A 6,000-nucleotide genomic window follows, 5' to 3' on the forward strand; every position below is an offset into this window, starting at 1 on the left:
AATTTGGTGGCTCACACTTGTAATCCTAGCACTTGGGGAGGCCAAGACAGGAGGATCGCTTGAGTCCAGGAGTTCGAGACCAGCCTGGACAATGTAGCAAACCCCATCTTTATATAAAATAATAATAATAATGAAAGGAGGAACCCTGGTGTCCCTCTTGACTCTTCCCTCCTCATATTCCCCCTTGCACCAACAGCCAATCAGTCACCTGATTCTTCTTTTTGTAAAGCACCTTTCAAACCCATCCACTTCTCGTTCTTTAACCTAGATCTTCATTAGCCTAGACTTTCAACTATTACTTGTCCCACTGCAACACCCTCCAAACTGGTCTTTCTGCCTCCTGCCTGGCTACAGTCCATCCTCCCCGGAGAAGATTGGTCTTCCCACCATGCAATCCTAGCTAAGTGCTTCAGTGGATCATCTGCAAGGACAGCCACCAACAAATTACTCTTTCTGTGAACAGGAACAGATGGAAACAGATGGAATCCATTCCCCCCCCCCCCGGCCTTTTTTGGAGGGAGAGCTCTGGTGCAGGATCCCCTCCTCTTGAGCCCGGGTCTGTCAATTGCTTTTACCAACAGAGTGGTGAGAGTAATATTCTGGGACTTTTAAACCCAGGTGTTAAGAGCCCAGCTTCGCCGGGCACAGTGGCTCACACCTGTAATCCCAGCACTTTGGGAGGCTGAGGTGGGTGGATCACTTGAGGTCAGGAGTTCGAAATCAGCCTGGCCAACATGGTGAAACCCTGTCTCTACTAAAAATACAAAAAAATTAGCTGTGCATGGTGGTGGACACCTGTAATCCCAGTTACTTGGGAGGCTAAGGCAGGAGAATTGCTTGAACCCAGAAGACGGAGGTTGCAGTGAGCTGGGATGGTGCCACTACACTCCAGCCTGGGCAACAAAGTGAGACTCTGTCTCAGAATAAAGCAAAAACAGAAACAAAAACAAAAACCCAGCTTCCTTTTCCTTCTCTTGTCCATCAGCTGCCATGTAAAGTTATCTGATAGCCAGGTGTACTGTATACTACTTGGAAGGCTGAGGCAGAAGGATTGCTTGAGCCTAGGAGTTTGAGGCTACAGTGAGCCAAGATCATGCCATTGCACTCTAGCCTGGGTAACAGAGCAAGACCCTGTCTCAAAAAAAAAAAAAAAAAAAAAAAAAAAAGACGTTCTGAGCCAGATTACTGGATGGTAAGAGACCAGGTGAAGATGCAGGGGACCAGCCAGCCCTCACACATTGCAGCCACTCTAACTACGGCATCAGAGAAGTGAATGAGGTCATAGTGAACATTCTGCCAGTAACTTCAGATTCTCCAAGGCCTGTCAAGCCACTCCAGCGAGCACCATCTGGAGAAAGGAAGACCCATCTCTGTCAAGTGTTTAAACCACTAGATTTTGGCATGACTTTGACATGGTTTGTTACATAGCAATAGATAGCTGAAACACGCCCTAGTTGTTCCTTTTTTTAATGTAATTTTTTTTTTTTTTTTTTTTTTTTTTTTTTTTTTTTTTTGAGACGGAGTCTCGCTCTGTCGCCCAGGCTGGAGTGCAGTGGCCGGATCTCAGCTCACTGCAAGCTCCGCCTCCCGGGTTCACGCCATTCTCCTGCCTCAGCCTCCCGAGTAGCTGGGACTACAGGCGCCCGCCTCCTCGCCCGGCTAGTTTTTTGTACTTTTTAGTAGAGACGGGGTTTCACCGTGTTAGCCAGGATGGTCTCGATCTCCTGACCTCGTGATCCGCCCACCTCGGCCTCCCAAAGTGCTGGGATTACAGGCTTGAGCCACCGCACCCGGCCAATTTAATTTTTTTTTTTGAGACAGAGTCTCACTTTCTCAGGCTGGAGTAGTACAGTGGTGCAATCTCAGCTCACTACAACCTCTGCCTCCCAGGTTCAAGTGATTTTCCTGTCTTAGCTTCTTGAGTAACCAGAACTACAGGCATGAGCTACCGCGCCCAGCTGATTTTTTGTATTTTTAGTAGAGACAGGGTTTCTCCATGTTGATCAGGCTGGTCTTGAACTCCTGACCTCAGGTGATCCACCCACCTCAGCCCCCCAAACTGCTGAGGTTACAGGTGTGAGCCACCACACCCAGCCTAACATGCCCTAGTCTTTCTTTTGTTTTTGTTTTTTGAGACGGAGTTTCGCTCTTGTCGCCCAGGATGGAGTGCAATGGCACGATCTTGGCTCACTGCAAACTCTGCCTCCTGGGTTCAAGCTATTCTCCAGCTTCAGTCTCCCGAGTAGCTGGGATTACAGGAATGCACCACCATGCCCAGCTAATTTTGTATTTTTAGTAGAGATTGGGTTTCACCATGTTGGTCAGGCCAGTCTCAGACTCCTGACCTCAAGTGATCCACCCACCTCGGCCTCCCAAAATGCTGGGATTACAGGCGTGAGCCACTGCATCTGGCCAGAATGTGCTATTTAATCTTTGATAAATGAGTGACTAGCCAACTGAATGGAGGTTAGAACTATGGAATAGGCCGGGTTTGGTGGCTCAAGCCTGTAATCCCGCCCCCGCCACCTGTGGTTCACCTTGTCTTCAGCAGGCTTCCTTCCTCTGCAAGATTGTCGCCTATAGCAACCAGGGCTTACTCTGAAAGGGGAGAAAGCACTGATCTCCATAATCATCCAACAGTTTGTACTTTCTTTCTTTCTTTTTTTTTTTTTTTTGAGGCGGAATTTCACTCTTGTAGCCCAGGCTGGAGTGCAATGGCTGGATCTCGGCTCACTGCAACCTCTGCTTCCCTGGTTCAAGCAATTCTCCTGCCTCAGCCCCACAAATAGCTGGGATTACAGGCATGTGCCACCACGCCCGGCTAATTTTGTACTTTTAGTACAGAGCGATTTCTCCATGTTGGTCAGGCTGGTTTCGAATTCCCAACCTCAGGTGATCTGCCCCCCTCGGCCTCCCAAAGTGCTGGGATTACAGGCCTGAGCCACCGCGCCCGGCCAGTTTCTACTTTCTCAGTGACTGGCTCATCCCTGAACTACTCTAAGCAAATACTACGAGTTAATTGGTTTGGGTCTAGATTATTATCCATACATTACCCAATTACTGGGGCAGAAGAGGAGGTAACTTTGAACTGATTGATATATGCCAATTAAGGTCTATCCCTCAGAGCTGGGATAGGTTTAGTCCTACTTAAGGCTTAATGAGGGGCCTGGCGCAGTGGCTCACGCCTGTAATCCCAGCACTTTGGGAGGCCCAAGGTGGGTAGATCATTTGAGGTCAGGAGTTCAAGACCAGCCTGGCCAACATGGGTAAACCCTGTCTCTACTAAAAACACGAAAATTAGCTGGGCATGCTGGTGGGTGCCTATAATCCCTGCTACTTGGGAGGCTGAGGCCGGGAGAATTGCTTGAACCCAGGAGGTGGAGGTTGCTGTGAGCCGAGATCCTGCCATTGCACTTCAGCCTGAGCGACAGAACAAGACTGTCTCAAAAAAAACAAAAAAACAAAAAACTATGGAATTTCTTTTCGGACTTGATCATTTTTAAAAATTTTTACTTACTTTTTTCTTTATTTTTTCATGCTTGGACTGTTAAAGATTCATAATTTTTATTCTTCCCTTGTATCATCCCTGATCTTGCCCAGCAGATGTTATCTTCTAAAAGCTTTGTTTCGTATGCTCTAAGTCTTAAATTTCTCCTATCTCAGCTGTCTCTAAAGGGACTGGTGTTCATGATGATATGTCTTGGGATAAAATGAAACCTCAAAGTGATACATCGTCTGAGGTTATAGTTTTAATTTTGGAAATTCAGAAACCCAATTTATGACAATCTATATCTGTAACTCTGAATTAACCCATGTGTTAAAAACTCCCAAAGATCCCAAATACTTGTCAGTGTGGGCCAGAAAAAAATCCCCTGCTTTTGTAAGTGTTTTTACTTTCTGAAAGGGGATTCCATATCTCTTATTCATTCGCATCTCATCACAGTTCTGGGAGATGAGTAGAAGAGGTGGTGGCACTGTATTTCTGTTTTACAGGTTTGAAAGCAAAGATTAGCTGGGCGCGGTGGCTCACGCCTGTAATCCCAGCACGTTGGGAGGCTGAGGCAGGCGGATCACAAGGTCAGGAGATCCAGACCATCCTGGCTAACACGGTAAAACCCCATCTCTACTAAAAATACAAAAACTAGCCAGGTGCCGTGGCGGGCACCTGTAGCCCCAGCTACTCGGGAGGCTGAGGCAGGAGAATGGCGTGAACCTGGGAGGCAGAGCTTGCAGTGAGCTGAAATCGCACCACTGCACTGCAACCTGGGCGACAGAGTGAGACTTCATCTCAAAAAAAAAAGAAAGCAAAGATTGTATGAGTGTCCAGGGTCATATAGCTGGTTACTGCTATAAGTCAGGTAGGATCCATTCCACTGATGACTGACTAGTCTGCTACTTTTGCCCCATACCATGGTGATAATCATAAGAATCTTCAATTTATTGAATAACTGAAAGTTGTACTTAAGATTTGTATGTTTGTTTTCTTTTCTTTTTTTTTTTTTTTTTTTGAGACCGAGTCTCCCTCTGTCACCCAGGCTGGAGTGCAGTGGCAAGATCTCGGGTCACAAAAACCTCTGCCTCCTGACTCAAGTGTCTCTCCTGTCTCAGCCTCCCGAGTAGCTGGGATTATAGACGCAGGCCACCATGTCCAGCTAATTTTTGTATTTTTAGTAGAGACAAGGTTTCACCATGTTGGCCAGGCTGGTCTTGAACTCCTGAGCTCAGGTGATCCACCCGCCTCGCCTCAGCCTCCCAAAGAGCTGGGATTACAGGCATGAGCCACCACGCCAGGCCCTTAATTTTAAAATTATTTTATTTATTTTTTGAGATGGAGTCTCACTCTGTCACCCAGGCTGGAGTGCAGTGGCATGATCTCAACTCACTGCAACCTCTGCCTCCCGGGTTCAAAGGATTTTCCAGCCTCAGCCTCCTGAGTAGCTGGGACTACAGGTGCCTGCCACCATGCCTGGCTTTTTTTTTTTTTTTTTTGTAATTTTAGTAGAGAGGTGTTTTACCATGTTGGCCAGGTTGGTCTCGAACTCCTGACCTCAGTTGATCCACCCTCCTTGGTCTCCCAAAGTGCTAAGATTACAGGCGGGAGCCACCATGCCCGGCCTTTTTAATTTTTTTTGTTTTGAGACGGTATCTCACTCTTTCGCCTAGGATGGAGTACAGTGGTGCAATCAAGGATCACTGCAACCTCAACCTCCCTGGGCTTAGTGAACCTCTCACCTCAGCCTCCTATCTGGGACTGCAGGTATGTGCCATCACGCCAGGATAATTTTTTTCTTTTTTTCTTTTCTTTCTTCTTTCTTTCTTTTCTTTTTTTTTTTTTTTTCTTTATTTTTTAAGATGGAGTCTCGCACTGTCACCAGGCTGGAGTGCAGTGGTGCCATCTCAGCTCACTGAAACCTTTACCTCCCGGGTTCAAGCGACTCTCCTGCCTCAGCCTCCTGCGCTGGGATTACAGGTGCTCACCACCATGCCCGGCTAATTTTTTTGTATTTTTAGTAGAGACAGGGTGACTATATTGGCCAAACTGGTCTCAAACTCCTGACCTCATGATCTGCCCGCCTTGGCCTTCCAAAACGCTGGGATTACAGGCGTGAGCCACCATACCCAGCCAATAATTTTTTTTTTTTTTTTTTTTTTTTTGACACGGAGTCTGGCTTTGTGGTCCAGGCTGGAGTGCAGTGGCCGGATCTCAGCTCACTGCAAGCTCCGCCTCCCGGGTTTAGGCCATTCTCCTGCCTCAGCCTCCGGAGTAGCTGGGACTACAGGCGCCCACCACCTCGCCCGGCTAGTTTTTTGTATTTTTTAGTAGAGACGGGGTTTCACCGTGTTAGCCAGGATGGTCTCGATCTCCTGACCTCGTGATCCGCCCGTCTCGGCCTCCCAAAGTGCTGGGATTACAGGCTTGAGCCACCGCGCCCGGCCACCAGCCAATAATTTTTATATTTTTAGTAGAGATGGTGTTTTTCCACATTGTCTAGTCTGGTC

The sequence above is a fragment of the Rhinopithecus roxellana genome, chromosome 4 (assembly GCF_007565055.1).
Source record: "Rhinopithecus roxellana isolate Shanxi Qingling chromosome 4, ASM756505v1, whole genome shotgun sequence".
In the NCBI taxonomy this organism is placed as follows: Eukaryota; Metazoa; Chordata; class Mammalia; order Primates; family Cercopithecidae; genus Rhinopithecus; species Rhinopithecus roxellana.